A 21,400-nucleotide genomic window follows, 5' to 3' on the forward strand; every position below is an offset into this window, starting at 1 on the left:
ATCATTTAGGTTTCCAACCAACCTCCCATCAGTCCTCTTGATCATAGAGGATTATTGGGTAAATCCTATCCTCTATTGGGTCTTCCAGAGGAAAAAGAGAGCGCAGAAGAAGGTTAGAATTTGTATCTGACCCCCAGGGACATTTCCAATGAAAAAAGTGCAGTGCACATATAAAGTGCGTAATTAAAATAGGATTTGCAAGAGAAAAAGAACCTTTCTGAAACATCAATTGCATTTCAAAGTAAAACCAGTACAGAAAAATATAGCAGCTCACTGATTCTAAGCATCAATTGAAACATCAATTGCATTTCCAAGTAAAACCAGTGCAGAAAAATATAGCAGCTCACTGATTCTAAGCGGTCGACATGTTTCAGCCAATAGGACAATTATCCTCGGCTTTCTTCAGGACCTCACTATAAGTTTATTTGCTACTAAATTACTTATAACATGAAAAATAGTTTAAATATACATACAGATTGGGCCAAATACAACACTTGTTGTTTTATGCTGATCCTCTGTATCTACAAAATGTATAGGATGTCTGTAAAAAACGAAAAGTTACACCCTCAGTGACAACACATTCAAACAACTTAATCAAATAATTCACATCTCTAGGTCAGCTCTATGCAGGAAAAGATAATATAACTAATATGAAAACTCAAATGCTCACCCATAGAATATGAGGACTAGACCTCACCTCACCCGGCACCAGCTCCAGTCAATGAGGCCCCACTCTAGCAAGCATCAACCATGAACCCAAAATAAAGGGGATAAAAGGTTTCGCTTAGAACATGCTTTCTATATCTCCATATATCATTATCAAATGGATCAACTGTTCTACTCTTCAATGGCATGTTTGAGAAGTGTATCATTCAAAGTATACACATCAAAAATTAAAAACCAATATCATCTCATGGTGTGTCCAGAAAAAGGCATCTGAATAAAATGCAGTCATTCTAATTCGGTATACACCCGTTACGACGCAACTTTTACTCCGCACTACCATTACAACGCGGGCATTACAACGCATGACATTACAACGCATTGCGCTGGGGGGCGCTCTAGGATAAGAGGTAAGTTTAATTTACTATCCAACACCTTCCCTAGGGTCCACGGGGACTGGAGTTAGAATAGTAAATTATACTTACCACTATCCAGCACCCCAAAGCGCTATGCGTTGTAACGGTATTCGTTGTAAATACCGCGTTGTAATGGTATGCGGAGTAAAAGTATGCGTTGTAACGTCATACATCCTTCTAATTCTCTTCTCGTGATTGTAGTTTTTGCTGTCATCTTCGTTGGATTTTTTTTTTTTTTTTTTTTTATTTTTTAATAAATTTTATTTATTTTTCTTCGTTACAACATATCATTATGAGCATTACATATATCACAATTTTGTCCATTACTGTATTATTTTGCATTATTTAAACTCCAGCCTTAAAAAAAACAAAAAAAAAACCCAACATACAAATTATACAATAAAGCTTACCAGTTCAGCTATAATAAGAAACAAACTCCAAAGTAAACCCAAGAAGTCAAAGAGCTGGAAACCGAAAGCAGTAATAAAGACGATACCATCAGCATATTCCCGCCCCCTCCCCTAATTACTCCTTCTTTGCCTCTCTTTCCATTTACATATTGGCTCCCAAATTCTTCTCCCCAATCGTCTTCCACTTCTCCCCTTTCGAGCATAAATTTTTTCCTCTATATTATATGCATACAGAGTATTTGCCAGCCAGGTTTGGAAGCTCGGAGGACTTTTATCTAACCAAGCCCTAGCTATTGTGAGCCTATAGACAGCCATTATTACAAACAGAAATTCAGCATAGTAAACCTGCTCTTCATTATTCACCCCTAGCATGATCCAAACCGGCGTAAGGGATAACTCAATATCCAGTGATCTTGCCAAAAAACCCTCAATCTCACTAATCAATGTTCGTAATTGGGGGCATGATGCAAAAATATGTACGCTATCTGCTTCCAGCTCATTACATCTGGGACAATTGATTCCTTGATTCCCTCCCCATTTTGCGATCTTTGCTGGCGTAAAGTACAAAGAATACAATGTTTTATAATGCTGTGATTGCAGCGGGGCAGCACATAGTATCGTACAACCCAAATTCAAAGAATCATAAAACGAATTACTGTCAATTCCCAGTTTATCCTCCCATTTCTTGCTAAATTTAACTAAGTCATCCTGCTTATTTTCCACCAATACTGCATAAAAGGATTTGATAGAGCAGTCCCCCATCAATTTTATTTTCTCCATTATTTCTATTTTATTAAAGCCTGCTGGTCCTCCAACTTTGTTGTTCAGGAAGCTTCTAACCTGTAGATATTTGAAAAATCCCCTATTATCTAAACCATATGTATCTCTTAGTTCTGAGAATTGCTTAAAGCCATCCTGTAGGTATAGATCTCCAATTTGCGTAACCCCCCTTAAAGCCCACTCTGCCATAGTGTGATCCGCAAAGATTTCCTTAGGGAGTGACCTGTTGTTAAATAGTAAAACATACCTGTTATACCTCCCAATCTTTAGTTTCTTTAAGAATGCATTCCAGATTGTCACTGCCGCTTTTACAGTTTTGAACTTAGTCCTCTTAAAGTAACTATAGTCAATACATTTTAGAAAACAGTTCTCAGTATTTGCCCCAAGCGCGACAGCATAAACCTCTGTAGACATCTTCTGCAGCCTTACATCATCAGAGTTTCCTCCAATAAGACCTTGAATGTATTGCAGCACAGTAGCCATGTAATATAAACGAAAATCTGGTGCCCCCCATCCTCCTTTTTCTCTGGAAAGTGTCATGTACCTATAGGCTCTCCGAGTTTTACCTTGGGCCCATATAAACCTATTACATATAGCCTCTATACCATTAAACCAGCTAGCTTCAATCAGCAAAGGTACAGCCCTGAACACATACAAAAATTTGGGTAAAATCATCATTTTGATTATATTTGTACATCCAACTAACGACAGGTGTAAATTGTTCATTCTTTCCAGATCTTTTTTCATTTGAACAATCACAGGATCCATATTCTTTTCCACAATTTTACTTACTTCTGCTGTCATTTGTACCCCTAAGTAGGTTGCCATATTTGTCACTCTGTCATCATTACAACTTACCCATTGATTTTTAACTATTTGTGTTTTAGTGGTATTCAAACTATATCCGGAGAACTGACCAAACCTCACAGCTTCTGCTTCAATTGCCCTAATGGCAACTGAGGGTTCTGGAGTCAAGATAGCCACGTCATCCGCGTAGGCTAATGATTTAAGCCTACATCCATTTAGCACTAATGGTGATATCTCTTCGTTGGATTTTGTAAAACAGCACACCTTTGTAGATTGCTACTGAATCGCATGGGGTGTTATATCCACTCTATTTTTTAATTTTAACTTTTCCAACTCAACTTTGAAGATTCTGAACTATATTTTTTCAACAGTTATTCCCGTTTTATTGCTACTGCGAATGGCTCAGAACGGATGGAACCCATTTATTGTTTGTCTCTATGGCACCAATGTACTGAAACATCTTTCATTTATGCTCATCTCTAGGGTAAACACCCAGTCTGTGTTTTTGTGTTATGGGGGCCCAGGACACCATCTTTGGGCCCTGGCATCAACTGCTGCTGCATTTCCCTAAGGGTGTTGGGCCTGTCTGAGGGGAGCGGTATCGTCACCATTAACTAACTCCTTGCAAGCTTGAGTGAGCAGAGAAGAAGATCTGCCAGCTCCCACACTGGCAGCACAGAAGACTGCAGGCCTGGCGGGAAGCTGGCCAGGAAGTTGAAGGTAGGCATATCATCTGCCCCCAACGTATAAAGGAATGAGCAGTGCCCGGTTGGGATCAGGCATCCCCAAGAAATAAAAACAAAAAGGAAATGCTCACCTCCACCCATGTCAGTGGGAGAGATGCTACTTAAACATTTACTGATCTCCATGAGGGAGTGCGCAGAATACCCAGTAGGGCTCATCTACATAACTTATACCTTCTTGTAGTATCCCCAAGAAGACAAGGCACCACCAATAAAGATACAAGTGTGTGTAGGGACTGCAGGAGCACAGCATCACCGTTTTTTACTTTTTAAAAACCTACCCTCAGTCTGCAAGGTCAGAGAAACTAGGATGTTCCTTATTTTTTTCAGCATTTCCAAGGCTGTTGCTTTTTCCTTATGACTGGGAGTGCAGCACCCATTAGGATTTGGTTTTATGTCTGCATTTCATGTGGTTTGAAGTATCTAATGAAAATATTGACTCATGGAGCAGTGCTGGCATATTGGGCAATTTCATACATGAATAGGTGAGATTTGTGCAAAAACTGGTTGATTTTCCACCTTTGTGCACAAACTTTACTAAAACGTCAGCACCCACAGACAAAGTCCAAGCACTTATTGAGGGCCGCCTATAATTTGTAGCACAAAAGTGCCTCCTATGACGGCCCTGGGCAATTCTTTTGGCCAGCCTCCTGGGTGACTTGACCAATTTGGTCTTGGGAGGGCTGTTATAAATATTTTCATTGATTGCCTTGTGGTATGGATGGGCCTTGGTGTTCAGAGGCAAGTTCATCCAGTTACTAGTGAGCTCATCCACGTTTAGTAATTGTCAAGGGATGTGAACAGCAATAAAGTAACTGGTCATTATTATACTTGCTGGAGAGCTCTATGTTTTGTCTAATGACAGCTTTTCCTCGCAATAGAGTGAAAAGATAAGGGAGAACCCCAGCTAAAATAACCAGTGCTCACCCCCTTGGTAACTCGGCATGAGTAGTGAGGCTTATCTCAGAGGGAATGTGTAAAGTACTTGTACACACACACACAGAGACACTGTGAAAACACTACAGAAAGAGTCCACATCAGTTTAGAAAAATAGGCAATATTATCCAAATAAACCAAGACCAAAATGACAAAAATCCAACATACACAAGTCAAAATATAACTTTAAAAAGATTAAGAACGTTTAGGCCATAGAAATCAATGGATGCATTCGTTTTAGTACCTTAAATGTGTCAGAAATCAAAGACAATGCAAAGCGCTCGGGAGGTGAGGAGCCGGAAAAGCAAAGAAATATGTTACTTCCTTACTACACAAGGGAGGTGATGCATCGGTTTCTTACTGGCAGGGTAGGAGATGCATCAGTTCCTTACTGCTGTGCAGGGGAGGTGGAGGAGTGTTCTGATTTTGGAGTGTCGGCAGTCCTATACTTATACCCCCTTCTGACTTTGAAGTAGGTAAACGTCAAAGGAAAGTCTTTGCAGGGCGCACAATCCTGCATTTCTCTAACCTGGCTCAGACACACTACAGGGGTGTGGAGACAGCTTTGTGTGAGGACAGGCACAGCCCTATTCAGGTGTCAGTGACTACTCCTCCCACCATTCATGCTCAGAAAGGCCCAGTAATCTGGTGATGGGCCATCAGGATATGCAAAGCACACCGCAGCTTCCTTTGTGTGAGTGTCTAGAGTGAATGCTCTAGAGCCCACTGTCAGCTAACCCAGATGTGTATTCTACAGACAGGCAGATACACAGAATGGTTATGCAAGAAAATGCCCACTTTCTAAAAGTGGTATTTTCAAACAGGCAATTTAAAGACCTACTTCACCAAGAGATGTGCCTTTAAATTGTGAGTTCAGAGACCTTAAACTCCAAATCTCTATCTGCTCCCAATGGGAAATACACGTATTTCATGGTAATCTTCATGTTACTCAATATGAGAGATAGTCCTCGCAATTGGGGAAAACGAAATTATCAGTATTCCGCTATTAGGACATGTTGAACACGCCAATACATGTCCTACCTTTTAAATACACTGCACCCTACCAATAGGGCTGCCTTGGGCCTACCTTAGAGGTGACTTACATGTAGTAAAAGGGAAGGTTTGGGCACGGCAAGCCTGTTATGTTATGCTTCATACAGGTACCCTAATATAGGCTCAGGTAGCAGCCTAAACTCTCACCTATATTTCACCTGCCATTTTACTACATAACAGTTCTTGGGACTGACCTTTTACCTAGTTAAATTACTGCTAACAGGACGTGAGGTTTTCCCTGAAAACTAGACACACCATTATGCATGAGGATTCTTGGAAACTCAGCAGGACTACCATCTCCTGCATAATAACTAATTATAAGGGTTATTCCTTCCGTCATTCTAAGTCCAACATGACACAGCAAGGTAGATTTCCTGAAGGTACTACTTTGGGTATATAAACACCATATCTTTGCTGAGGCAGGGAGAGGAGAAAAAGGACTTCCAAGCTGACACACTGACGTGAGACGCTGAGGTTCCTGCACGCAGACACTCCAGCTTGCAGTGATCTGACATCCCTCGCGGGGTATCCATCTCAAGACCAAGACGGGGTCCCACAGTCTCTCACTTCAGGTAATGGGGTTGACTGTATCCTAAATGGATTCTTGGCTGCACACCTACATACATGCTAGGTACGCTTATGTACAACTGTCTAGGGTTGCATCATAGAAGTACGTATTTATTTCTGTCATGTATTTTATATACTTGCTTGTATTCATTATCTTAGCTACCATCCTTTTACTCTTTTGGTGGTTTCAATCATTTAGATCAGTTTCTGTCTTATGGTTGTTTGAACACACCTAATTTAGACTAGAACGATGCTGGTTCAATAAATGCTTATTGAAAATGTCCTCAGCATTTATTTTGTGTATCCCTCTGAGATAAAGTGAGCATGAGTGACTGAAAGAAAGATATTGCACTATTTCCACGATCCTTGATGGGACAGAGTTGTCATGTTTGATAGTTGCCAACAATTATTCTTTCCTTGGTAAGAGGGGTTTCTAGTGGCACTGTGAGCCAGCTGGTATACAGGCGAACATACTCGGTGGGGGTGTCTGGAATCAGTCGGGACATCAATCCCACAGTCAATGTTGTCTAAACTTGCAGATCCTATATAGGTTTATAGGAACTACACAACAAGTGGTGCACTTGCCAGGTCAAAATGGCAGTTTAAAACTGTAGTCACAGACACTGCAGTGGCAGGACTGAAACTTGTTTATAGGCCTACTCTTGTGGGTGGCACATTCAGTGATGCAGGCCCACTAGTAGCATTTGATTTACAGGTCCAGGGCTCACCTAGTGTACCTGGTGCCCAGGACCTGTAACAACAGCAACCCCCTCCTTCCCTAAGCCACCACCCTCAACGAACAACAAACAAACCTAGTTTGCAGCCACTGATTCCTAAATCCCTCTCCCCACCAACACAAAAGAGAGGGCAGCTGGAACCTCAATGAGACCTCACACACCACAGACACAGGACTACACACTGGGATAACTTATGTAACTCCAACACCAAGAGCCAACTCCTAAAGCCCAGCCTCACCCTTACCCGACAGCCACAGCTACTGACACCAAGCACACCAGGCCTCCCAAGACTCAGCTTGACCACAACCATGACCAGAACCGAACTTATAGACCCAACAGAACAAGAACCTCATCGAACTCCATGAACGCCCCCCGCACTCCACCAGAGTGACGACCCAGAGGCTTACCCTGCTGGAAAGCCATCTTGAAACGGTAATATTGGGCCTCTCTGAAATCTTACTGAACCTCACCACACCCCGTAAACCCATCCAACTCTCTTTTTTGGCACCCTCAGTCTCCAACTCGAATCACTCAAGACCGCACAAGTCCTACTGGCCCAGATGGACTAAAATCCCCTCCCGAACCCAAAACAGAGACCGCAAAGAACTAAAGCCACAATGTCCGCAAGTGAAGCGATGAATCTGGCTGCCTCATATGACACTTACACTTTTGTCACCTCTAGCTCCAAGATCCAGGTTGTCACAGAATTCAGAAGAAACCGCTCCCTCCCTAGACCCCCAGCCTTCCTCGCCATCATCCCAAGGGACTGCTTACGAAGAATCTTAAGAATAAAGGCTCCATCAACAACTGCATGCTCATAAACCACAGGTCGGACACCAAACATGCAAAAGAACTGGCAGAGACTATCCTTACACACTAAATAGATATTATGTTCATCACCAAAACCTGGCTAAATGAGTTCTCTCCCCCAAACATGGACATGCTTGTGCCCCCAGGCTTCGCAATCATCCACAAAGACAGCAATCATATATAAGAACATTTTCGTGACAGAAAAAGATGCCCTCAAGTCTAACTCCTTCAGATGTCTTATTGCCAGTATTACGATGAACGACAACAGATCACTACTCTGCCACCTCATATACCACCCACCAGAAAACACCTTCTCTTTCGGTGAGCACCTCGCCAACCTGATTACTCAATGCTCTATTCGTGACTCTAATATCATTATCTTAGGTGACCTCAATCTTCACTAGAATGAGGAAAACATCACGTTAATCAAAACCCTAAACAATCTCCTAAGCAACTACAACCTCACCCAACATTGCACAGAGAAAACCTACAACAGGGGCTCAATCCACAAGGCCATCATCACTGAAGTAGACACAGTCTCCATCGACCACACCCTGCCTGATGACTGGGCCGCCCACCATCTCATTCTGTTTCACATGAACCAAAGGATCCTATCCCAGCCCGAACGAAAGACCGCCCACGCTGGGCAAGAAATCTAAGTCAGATTCCCCTTGCAGACCAGGAAGCTAGGGTAAGCTCCCTCCTCCCCAACAACTCAGATGAGCTCTCAACAACAGAACTCACCTCCGACTACAACTCTACTATGATTACCATTATGGTCCAAATAGCACCCCTGAAACTGAAAAGAGTCAGAAGCACACCATCCAGACTGTGGTTCAACACAGACCTTAACTCCCAAATAAGAGAACTAAGAGCGACAGAAAGACTCTGGCAAAGAAAAACACCCTCAATCTTACAAGCGTCCTTCTTTCGCAATGTCTTTGGCAACGCAAAAATAGACCAAGTGAACTTTTCAATATTATCAGACAACAAACCTCCAAGCCCCATTCGACTCAAGTTCTGTCCTCCAAAGAACTTTGTGACAACTTTGACAATTTTTTCAACAACAAAATCACCAAGATAGAACTCTCCTTGAACGTACAAAGCAGTTGCCCTAACAGCAATTAGCACACAGAGACAAAAGATGATCCCACACTCAAGAACCCCCCTTACCTATGGAACTCTTTCAACCCCATCTCTGAAGCAGAGGTCATCAAAATGATTTCCACCTCCAAACCCTCAGCACACATCCTGGATTCCATACCGGCCCAACTGGAAAAATAACTCAAACTCTCACTAGCCCTGCACTAGACCAAGATCATTAATAGCTCCTTGAGTACTGAAGTCATGCCGGACTGTGTCAAAAACGGCCAAGTCACACCTCTACTGAAAAAAAATGGACGCGGACTCAAACGATCGAACCAACTTCAGATCCGTCTCCAACCTCCCTCTCCTTGAGAAAATCCTGGAAAGATATGTTCTCCTCCAACTCACCCAACACCTAGACAACACCAACTTCCTTGACACTCACCAATCAGGCTTCAGAAAAGGATGCTGTACAGAGACAGCGATCCTAAACATAATAGATGATATGCACAAATCTCTTGATACTGGCCACTGTTGCCTACTCATACTCCTGGACCTCTCAGCAGCCTTTGTTACGGTTGACCATAAACTACTCATCAAGGCACTTCAATAAAGGGCTGGATCTGAACAGATGGTACTACAATGGATCACCTCTTTTCTACAGAACCGCACCCAAACTATAAAATCAAAACCTTCTCTTCAAACCCACTCCTAGTTAGTAGGGGTGTCCCCCAAGGATCAGTACTATCCTAGCAACTATCAACATATACATGGAACCCCTCACCACCATACACAAAATAAACAACATTCCCTTCCACCTCTATGCAGATGATACCCAGATCTAAATGGAAACCTCCTCTATTGAAGACATCCAGAGACTCCAACACTGGCTATCATGCAACCACCTAAAACTCAATCAAGGCAAGACAGAAATCCTCCTAATCTCCAATGATGAGGAAAAAAAACAAATGGCTAAAAGCAATCAATGCGCTCAACTACAACCTTACTTTAGCCGACTGTGCAAAATTTCTAGGAATCACCATGGAACCCAAATTAGACATGATGAAACACATCAAGAACACCGCAAAAAATGCCTTCCTCATCCTGAAACTACTCAACAAAATAAAAACCTTCATCCTTCAGCACGACCTCAAAGAAGCTAGTCAATCCCCGGTGCTGTCCAGAATGGACTAGAGGATTGCAACCCTCACAGGATCAGCTAAACCGCACCTAGCTCCTCTCAGACCAACTCTTAACGCAGCAGCCAGATTGGTCACCGGAGCAAAGAAATATGAACACATCTCCCCTGCAATCAGAGAGCTCAAATGGCTCCCAATTGAAATGCGGGAGGACTTCAGAACTGCCTTTCTCACACACAAAGTGCTGCACACAGGCAAACCCGCCTACTTGGCAGCCAAACTCCAGTAGGCAGGTCAGACAAGAAGCCTAAGGAGTACCAACACCCTACTCCTTATCCCTCCAAGAACTCGCAAAAAAGGAACCGCATCCCGATCCTTCGCAGGAAATGCTCCCAAAATCTGGAACTCCATACCAGTCAACATCAGGACCAACCCCTCCTACCTACAATTCAAAAGGCAGCTCAAAGAACTCTTCCTCAAACGATCTCTCTCGTATGGATAGCTATGACTGCTCACAAGACACTTTGACATTAGGAACTCTACCTCACTATCCCCCATGCCCCCCCCAGGCCAATCCTGTCACGAGTCGCTGTGCTCTCTCTGACGTCGAAGCTGTGTACATACTATTGTGATAACATACCCTGCAAGTGTGATTGTGCGCTCTAGACGATATTATTATGATACGTCTGGAACGATTGTACATACCAGTATGTCTATGTATCTTACGAGTAACCATGATGTAAAGCGCACCGATACCTTCGGGTCTGGTCAGCGCTATATAAAACTCTTAAATAAATAATAGGAACATCATTGGGTAGGGAGACGGTGGCAGCTTCTCCCAGACCCGCTGCTGTGCTCGAGAGTGTCGTTCAGTGGAAGCAAAGCTGGTAATATTAGGGGGCTGCGAGAAGCGCTATAACAAGCGCTATACAAGCGGAACCATTTTTTCTTAGAACCATTTTAAATTGTATTTTAATTAGGGGCAGACTCGTGCAATATACAAATCAATAGCTTTCTCTCCCTCTATCTCCTGGGCTCGATATTACCGCCTGCCCGCCTCGGTCCGACCCGGCAGCAGTGCCGTTGTGCGGAGGGCGGACAGGCAAGAGCCAGGCAGACAGCACTTCCGGTTCCCGGAGCTGAGGTCAGCGCTCTAGTGGCTGCCTCACTCCGGGCTATTTAGGCCGTCCTGACCCCCGGGCCAACGCGGTAGGGAGACGGTGGCAGCTTCTCCCAGACCCGCTGCTGTGCTCGAGAGTGTCGTTCAGTGGAAGCAAAGCTGGTAATATTAGGGGGCTGCGAGAAGCGCTATAACAAGCGCTATACAAGCGGAACCATTTTTTCTTAGAACCATTTTAAATTGTATTTTAATTAGGGGCAGACTCGTGCAATATACAAATCAATAGCTTTCTCTCCCTCTATCTCCTGGGCTCGATATTACCGCCTGCCCGCCTCGGTCCGACCCGGCAGCAGTGCCGTTGTGCGGAGGGCGGACAGGCAAGAGCCAGGCAGACAGCACTTCCGGTTCCCGGAGCTGAGGTCAGCGCTCTAGTGGCTGCCTCACTCCGGGCTATTTAGGCCGTCCTGACCCCCGGGCCAACGCGGTAGGGAGACGGTGGCAGCTTCTCCCAGACCCGCTGCTGTGCTCGAGAGTGTCGTTCAGTGGAAGCAAAGCTGGTAATATTAGGGGGCTGCGAGAAGCGCTATAACAAGCGCTATACAAGCGGAACCATTTTTTCTTAGAACCATTTTAAATTGTATTTTAATTAGGGGCAGACTCGTGCAATATACAAATCAATAGCTTTCTCTCCCTCTATCTCCTGGGCTCGATATTACCGCCTGCCCGCCTCGGTCCGACCCGGCAGCAGTGCCGTTGTGCGGAGGGCGGACAGGCAAGAGCCAGGCAGACAGCACTTCCGGTTCCCGGAGCTGAGGTCAGCGCTCTAGTGGCTGCCTCACTCCGGGCTATTTAGGCCGTCCTGACCCCCGGGCCAACGCGGTAGGGAGACGGTGGCAGCTTCTCCCAGACCCGCTGCTGTGCTCGAGAGTGTCGTTCAGTGGAAGCAAAGCTGGTAATATTAGGGGGCTGCGAGAAGCGCTATAACAAGCGCTATACAAGCGGAACCATTTTTTCTTAGAACCATTTTAAATTGTATTTTAATTAGGGGCAGACTCGTGCAATATACAAATCAATAGCTTTCTCTCCCTCTATCTCCTGGGCTCGATATTACCGCCTGCCCGCCTCGGTCCGACCCGGCAGCAGTGCCGTTGTGCGGAGGGCGGACAGGCAAGAGCCAGGCAGACAGCACTTCCGGTTCCCGGAGCTGAGGTCAGCGCTCTAGTGGCTGCCTCACTCCGGGCTATTTAGCCACGCCCTTCCTACAAGCGCGCAGCGGTTGCGCGCAGGGGGCGCCTTCGAGCGCGCCTAAGAAGCGCCGAAGAAAAGCCCGTCTGCGCCCGTCCGCGACAGGACGGGGCGAGGGGCGATGGACCCTGATCCTTCCTCACAAACCGTCACCAGTAAGAATTCCCAACCCCTTTTATATTCATCCCTATTTTTACGCAGCCTTAGACCTACTACATGTTGTAGCACAGTTATACCTTGGCATCGCATTGAGGCTGCCTACTCCTGCCCTGAATGTCGACATCTATCTAACAACAATGTGTCTCCCTCAGACCGTCATACCTTAGTCAAGGGTTTGAAAAGCTTTCTATTAAACGTACGTTCCTTACCTAAACATCAGCATCAGGTCTGGGACTTAATACATTCTATCCAACCGGACATATGTTTCCTTGTGGAAACCTGGCTAAAACCCCACACTGTTACAGCCATTGCAATGGGGATTCCCTCTGGGTATAAGATTAAACACCTTGACAGAGATATTAAAACCGGAGGCGGTTTAGCGATTATATATAGGGATCATATACATTGTACAATTATTGAACAACACTCAAACGCACAATTAGAAACCCTGCTTTTTAAATTTCACCTAACTAACCATTTCACCTGGAAAGGGGCCCTGGTCTATCGACCCCCGGGAGCAGATCCTAATTTTGCACTCACTCTTCAAGAAATCTTAGCTCCACATATAAAATCAAAAGAAGATTTTTTGCTTCTAGGTGATTTTAATATACACGTTGACCAGCCAATGTTGACCGAATCCACGGCTCTAATTACAGATTTATTGAATCTGGGCTTGGAATTAAAAAATCATGGACCTACTCATATAGGAGGACACATGCTCGATCTTATTTTCTCTAACTCTACTAAAATAAACTGTTCCTTGGCTACTAGTATATCATGGACTGACCACTCTTTGTTGGAATTTACTCTACCAACTCCTGCGAGACCCATAAAGAATGTCCCCTCCCCCCCTCTTGGAGACGTCAATGGCACAAAGTTAATGTCAACACGGCTCAAGAGGCATGGACAGATCCTATTTTTTTGCAATCCGATACAGTAGACACTGCTTTAGCCAAGCTGAATGAATCTATCAAAAAAACCATTGATACCATTGCTCCTTTAAAAAGACACAAACAACACCCAGTATCAAAACAAGAAAAATGGTATACAAAAGAACTGAGAGCAGAGAAACAAAAATGTAGACGTTTTGAGAAAGCCTGGAGAAAAACCAAAACTGAAAAAAATCGTTTGATTTTCCTAAAGGCCCAATCAGAATACTACAAAAACATTAAGTCAGCGAGGAAACTACAATTGACACAACAAATAGCAGAAGCAGGTAACAGCCCTAAAGAACTTTTTAATATCCTACAAAATTTTATAAAACCTACGGCGTGTGAAAGTTCAGACGACTTTTCACAGGATTTGTGCAACAAAGTCTCGCTGTTATTCGAGGATAAAATTAACATCATCTACGAAAAGATATTAGTTGCCAACAATTCCAGCAAAAATCAAACTAAAATCGGCCCCACCGCAACTCCCGTTTCAGACAATAAAACCTCCTTGACGTTTTTCCCCTCCATTACTCATACAGAGCTTCTTACTCTCTGTACTCATATCAAAACAGGATCCCCCAATGACCTTGTACCAGCTAGAATGGTCGGTCCTTTGATCCCATTATTAGGTCCCCATATTCTTGAAATGGTAAACATCTCCCTCAGAACAGGCCAAGTTCCGGCAGATTGGAAAAAGGCAGTGGTGAACCCGATAAGAAAGAAGGCATCATCCCCCTGGACAGACCTATCCAACCTACGTCCCATCTCCCTCCTACCTTACCTAGGCAAGATCACGGAGAAGCACGTGAACACCTATCTCTCGCAACACCTTGAAGCGACGGAAGGCCTGGACCACTCCCAATCTGGGTTCAGGCCAAACCACAGCACAGAATCAGCACTTCAAACAGTGACCAATAACATCAAAATGGCACTGGATGATGGTTGCTCTATGATTCTGGTGCTGTTGGACCTTTCCGCCGCTTTTGATACGGTGTCTCACAAGGTGCTTCTCCATCGCCTGAAGGAGGTGGGAATAGAGGGAGAGGCTTTGGCATGGTTGGAGAGTTTCCTGTCCGGGCGTTCCCAAGAGGTTAGGCTAGGCTCCCACAAGTCCACCCATCGGGAGCTCAATAAGGGGGTGCCACAGGGCTCCTGTCTGAGCCCCACACTTTTCAACATATATGTGGCCCCCCTTGCCAACCTAGCAAGATCTTTCGGGTTCACCCCTGTATCCTACGCTGACGACACCCAACTTCTTTTTCCCTTTAAAACTCTTACACCTGCAATAAAAAGATCTTTTGCAGAGGGGATGAGAGCCATTGCAGACTGGATGTCATCTAATTGTCTGCAGTGCAATGTCGGGAAAACCGAAGTTGTGTTGTTCGGTCAAGCGATGACACACTGGTCATCTGACTGGTGGCCTCTGGAACTTGGTCCTGTTCCCACCCCAAAAAGTAAGGTCAAGAACTTGGGAGTTTTATTTGACCAACAACTCATTTTCAAGGACCATGTCAATCAAGTAGCCGGCACCTGCTTCCGGGCTATAGGGATGCTAAGACGTGTCTTTCCCTATCTCCCGGATCACCATAGGAAAACTTTGGTGCAGGCTCTTGTTATTAGTAGGATCGACTATTGCAATGGATTGCTCCAAGGAGCCAATGAGGAGCAAATCAAGAAATTGCAGGTCATTCAAAATACAGCCGCAAGGATCGTCATGAATGCTCCTCCCAGGACGCCATCCTGCCCCCTACTGTCTCAGCTTCACTGGCTTCCTGTGAAGAAGCGAGTTCAGTTTAAGACTCTGTGCACAATACACAAGAGTCTAATGGGGATGGGCCCTAAGTATTTCATAGACATCTTTCAGCCCTACATCCCAGGACGCTCCTTGCGTTCCAGTGACCAGCTACTACTCAAAACACCTAGAATTAAGAAAACCAGACAAGGTGGCCGTGCACTGGCCCACACCGGACCTATCTTATGGAACTCATTGCCGCTCGGACTGAGGTCAATCACCAATCACATGGCATTTAGAAAAAACCTAAAAACCCCTTTGTTTCCCAGCTATTAATTGTCTTCCCATCCCTGGACACTTTCTTTTACTCTCTTTCCACCTGCAGTTATAGCGCGGAGATACCCCTTCGGGGGTCTAGTCTGGCGCTTTATAAGCATATAAAATAAATAAAATAAAATAAAATTGATTTATCAAAAAATGATTTATATAAAACAATTCAACAATTTACATGATTATTAAACATTTGAATGAATAATGATCAATTACAATGATTTATATTTATTTAGTACTTAATTAACTTCCACAATATACCCCCACAAACCTACCAGCCCACATTTAAAATATAACTTCACTAAATAAGTATCACACAATGAATATAATTAATTATCAATTAAATAAATATTAATAAATTAATATTTAACTGCTAATTAATTATTATTTAATTAACTTTCCACCGGTAGCCCTACAAACCCAACAGCCCACACCTAATATATAAGTTAAGAAATACAATTATTACACAATTTACATAATTTATAATCGATTATTAATACATCTCTACTTAAGTGTTATTCAATTATACCTAATGACTGTCCCACCAAATAGCCTTACAAACATAGCAACCCACTACAACACTATCAATTAATATTAGCAATTAATGTAAAAATTATAAATCACATAAAATGCAAACTATATTTAAAAATATTATTAACAGTTATACAAACAATAATAACATAACATTAATATATGAACCAGAACACATTAGGCAATTGAAAAACTATTTGTTACAATTATATTATTGAAAATGATAATAACAAAAAACAATATGCCATTGACAACTATAATACTTACCTGAAAAATTGATATTCTTAAGAGCAATATTTCTGCATCATGATATTTTTGTATCACAATATTTTTTTCAGATATTGCAGTAACTCGATATTTAAAACTCAATATCTTGTCCAAATACCCCCTGGTTTTCCTCTGGAGTCTTTAAGCTACTTCTGTGGCAGGTGCATTAAACTTCAAGGGACACTCACCAGTTTTAACTTCTGACCACACCCAACTGGAGGAACTGGAACTCCAGAAAAAGAACAAAAGGCAAATACTTTGACTGCTGCAACCAGCTACACTTTTCTGACTTCTGCTGCCTTGCATTTGACCTACAATTATACTCAAGTCTTACATAACCATAAACTGATTATCTACATTGGAGGATTGTGTTTCTTGAAACTGTAACATAAGTTTACATTTCTTTAACTCTGGCACTGGCCTTATCTAGTTTATTTTTTTGTTGTTAGTGGGTCGTTGCTTATTACATTGCTCTAAATTGGTTTGGGAATTGTATTGGGCTGTAATTTTTCTACATTATAATTGTTGGTGCAGCTTTGCCATCACACACATCTTTCTGGGGAACTGCCTTCAGCCACTAGGGTTTGAGTCGATTTGATCTTATAGCTGACATGAGAACTAATCTGGGTGTTTAATAAGTTGGTAAGAGTAGTCCTTTTGCAAATTAATGACCCACTTTTGGTAACATAGGCTGAACTTTTCCACACAATAATGTTACTACATAGTATTTGAGAGGAGGTGAGGTGTATGAACTTTTTTTCAGAAAGATTTTTGAAGATTTGCAAATTACACCTGTAAGAAATTGAGGGGCTTATTTACAGGCCCCTTGTGCCACTTTTGCATCATTTTTAAAATGGGAAAAGTGATGTACGGGCGGCGCAAGGGGCTTGTAAATAAGCCCCTGAGTTCTTAGTTAAATAGTCATGGTTAGTCACCCCATTCAGGCAACAATCCTTGCCAGGGTGGGCAACAAAAATCTGAAACCAATTAAGAAAAATAGAAAAAAAACAGGGCCATATTTATGACCTGTTTTGCCACTTCCCACACAAGAATAATCCTGCATGTAACATAGGCAACCTTGCACCATGGTGCAAGGGTGCATGCGTTGACACTAGACTGCAAAAACGGCACCAGTGCAGGGGAAAAGGCAGGAATGCTCTGTATTGACATAACTATAGGGCATTCCTGTCCTTTCCCTGCATGCAGCGCAGCACAGCAAGGTGACTTGCTGTGTTACATATTCATTAAGCGACCCCCACAGCGCTTAAAAGATCAACGTGGCAACCGTGGGTATCTGGTCATGCAAGATCAGGGAAAGGCGAAAGTTGAGGCCAACCGATAAGGAGTGCAAAAGCAAAAGGAACACATTTTTCATTTTTTTTAAGGTTTTGTATTTCGGGTATCAGAGCGCTTTGCAGGGCAGATATAGATAACATACAGTGCGCTTTACAGGTCCAATATAGGTAGAATACACATGCATAGAACTAAAAATACTATAGGTTCACTAAATAGATTAGTGGTAGCTATTACATATTTGCAGATTCTAAAGGAATGTATGAAACAGTTCAAGTAAATTTAGCCAAGAGAATCGATTTCACTTCTTTTTTGAACGATGCCGTGGATGGGTTCAGTCTTGTTTCTGGGGGCAGGGCATTCCAGATCCTGGGAGCCATTCCTGAGAAGGTACGGTTATATGTTTTCTTCTTGGTAAAACGTGGTAATTTCAGTAGAAGATTATGGGAGCTTCTAGTGGTTCTGTTCCCACTCGACAGGATCAATTTCTCCACTAAGTATCTCCAGGTTTTGTGATGTAATGTGTAGAGTTCATACTTCTGCATGTCATCATTAGAATGTTAGTCATGTTGCTAGGATGGAATGTTAGCTTTGATTATAGGAGTTAGTCTGTGAGCTGTGAAGCTGTGCTGGAGGTATCTACCTTTACTCTCCAATAAAGCAATTTATCTTTCATCAAATTGACTGGAAATAGGATCTTTTCATTGGCGACGAGGTGGTCTTCTCTGTGCAGGGGACAGAGACATTGATACTTTGATACCTCCACCCCTGGATTTATGGACTTATTGGAGATTTATGAAGCAATTGGAATATATCCAGAGCAACTTGCTTCTGGATATGCTGTGAGTAAAATTCTATTGGATGGAAACACACGCTTGACAAGATTTAATTCAAAATTGTGTCATTTTGACTCTCTATTAAAGAAAGGAAGATTAAATTCCTTTAATATTCTTCTTAAGATTGTTTAAATCTAAGCCTGAATGTTTTAATACAGGGGCTTAGACAAATGTTACCTGTTTTATCATCATTTCAAGACTGCATGTATTAAACCGTAGCTGAAGTGTATGTATTAATCTGTTGCTGAACTGAAGCTGAACTGAAATTGAGCTTGATCTAACTGAGCAATCTGAGCATACGCTGAGCATAATTTTTGATTGTATTTTTAAGAACTGAAAGTCTGAAAATCATCTGATTGAAATTTCATTTTACGCTTTAAACGAATTTTCCACAGGGAAATGTTGAAGATTATTTGAAGGTAAACACTGTGACAAACATTTACCTACTCTGTGCTCTAATTCCTCCCGCAAACAATCTCAATGTTTTTGTTGGCGCCCATGTTGGAAAACATGCTCTAATTCCTGCCGAAAACAGCCTGAATGTTCTTATTGGCGGCCATATTGGAACACAAGCTCTATTTACAGGAGAGAGTTGTCCAATTGTTTTTGATGACGAACATGCTTGATGTTCTTTAAAATATGCTCTAATTCCTTCCGAAAACACCCTGAAGGTTTTAATTGGCGGCCATTTCAAGAGATTGGGAAATGCTTCATTGAAAAGACTTGTTTACAAGACTGTATTGAAAACCGATCGCAATTTTGAAAGCAACAGAAATAAGGAGAGAAAACTACAACATGAATTTTCTACAGTTGTGGGAAACATGTAGTACTGGAAGACGTGCTATTTTCTTCAAATTGTGAACATTTGGAATTGAAAAGCAGTATAAGTGGACCAGTGATTTCAGAAGAATAAAGTCCATCAACTTTCTGGTTTGTTATTTCAAACTATTATTTTATCTTTTTATATTAACTTATTGTTTTGACTTGTTATTTTCTTAACTGACATTGGATCTATATTTTCATTATAATTATATTTTTTATCAGTATGGGTGATCAATCGTTGTCTGCTCCTCCAAGTTTTCTACCTACTCCTGGTGATCCAGCAATTCTGTGAGAAGATTGGAAAACATTATTTCTCACTTATATTTTGGCCATAGGAGCAGATAAATATGGACCCATATGGAAGCAAGCCACATTACTCCATCATCTTGGAGTTGAGGGACGTCGATTGTATGAAGATTTAACTGAGATTTCTATGGGAACAGGGGATGGTCAACCCATTCATTTATATGAGATGTTAATGAAAAATAGTAGAATTGCGTTTTACCATTAAAGTGAATGTGGTCCCTGAGAGGCATACGTTTTTTAGTTTCAAGCAAAACATTAATGAGGATATTGGCACCTATGTTGCTGTGCTGAGAGGTTTATCACTTACATGCCAATTTAAAAACTTAGCTGATTCTCTTATTTGAGATCAAATAGTAAGGTGCACTAACAATAAGAGAATACAAGAGAAATTACTTATTAAAGATCCGTCTCTTGAGGAAGCAATTCAAATCGCTAAAGGGTTAGAACATACCCAAATGTGAATTAAAGAAATGGAAGTTTGCAGTGATCCATTAACTAAGGATCAGAGTAATAAGAGTTCTGAAATACAAGCTTATATTGATGAAAATAAGTTAGTTAAACAACCTATAAAAAATACTGTCAAGTCTGATGGATTTGTTGGTAATAATTATATGTCAAAATTTGACACAAGAATTGTTAAATGTTACCGTTGTGGGGCACCAGGTCACGTTGCTTCTAGTCCCAAGTGTGCTGCAAGAAATACACTTTTTAGGATTTGTGGTAAAAGGGGACAGCTAGCTAAGGCATGTAGAACCAAAATCCAATCAGGACAAACTCAATCAAACCAAGTACATGGAGTGAGTGATGTTTCTGATGATATGCGAGAGCTTATGTTATGTATTGATGGTTACAACGACACTGCTGAGTACGATCAGGTGTACAGTAATGATTTAGAATCGCTTTGCGATCACTCAATTTTGGATTGTGATGTAGTTAGGGTGATTACTTCATTATTAACCAAACCTCATTGCATCATAAAATTAGATTCGTATGATGTTAATTTGCTTGTAGATTCGGGCAGTCTTTACACTTTGTTATCCATGGAAATGTATTGTGAAATGTGGAAAGATAAATCTGATGCTAACTCATGGAGTAATTTAAATAACATGTGGTGAAAAAAGGGTCACAGGGAAATATTTAAAGACCAACTACCAGGATGAAATCCCCTAACCAGCTATCTCATCACAAAACACAACCTGGGGGTCTAAAAGGGAGCTAATTAGTAATCCCTACGTCCACTCTACTCCTATAAAAGTACTAGAACTAGCTTAGTACCTAAAATAGAAATGGAAATACAACCTCACAGATCTATGATCCACTGCGATTGCTTGAATAGACCCATACAGAGAAAAAGGATTTCCATCAACATATTGTGTAGATCAAGTCTTTATCATTTGGTCATCCTGATCTGGCTGGTGTGTCTCTTGATCATTAAGACCATACCATGCCTCAGACTCGTCGGGGTCCAACCCTCAATCACTGTGACGACCATAGAGCTATGATCTAGATGGGAAATAGTGCAGTGTGAAAAGGAAAAAGTGGTATAGATTAAAAAAGGATAGAGAAACAATAAGAGCAAACTTTAATCGGCATTGTTCTCTCCCTCATTAAAACCAAGCAAGTGAGGCAGTTTGAACCAAATAACTGCTTCTCAAAAGGACAACATGTTTCAACCCAACT

The 21,400-nt window shown here is 42.1% G+C and overlaps 1 long non-coding RNA gene across 2 annotated transcripts in view; it reads left to right on the forward strand.

Moving 5' to 3' along the window:
• LOC144781098 (uncharacterized) overlaps positions 1-21,400 on the forward strand; it is a 149,695-nt gene that overhangs the window by 75,462 nt on the left and 52,833 nt on the right. The window contains exon 3 of one of the 2 annotated variants that reach the window (XR_013600875.1): positions 18,988-19,522. The exons of the other annotated variant lie outside the window; for it this stretch is intronic. This is a non-coding gene — a long non-coding RNA (uncharacterized LOC144781098). The remainder of the gene's footprint in view (positions 1-18,987; positions 19,523-21,400) is intronic. 2 annotated transcript variants of the gene reach the window in all.

Source organism: Lissotriton helveticus, chromosome 9 (genome assembly GCF_964261635.1).
Source record: "Lissotriton helveticus chromosome 9, aLisHel1.1, whole genome shotgun sequence".
Taxonomy (NCBI): Eukaryota; Metazoa; Chordata; class Amphibia; order Caudata; family Salamandridae; genus Lissotriton; species Lissotriton helveticus.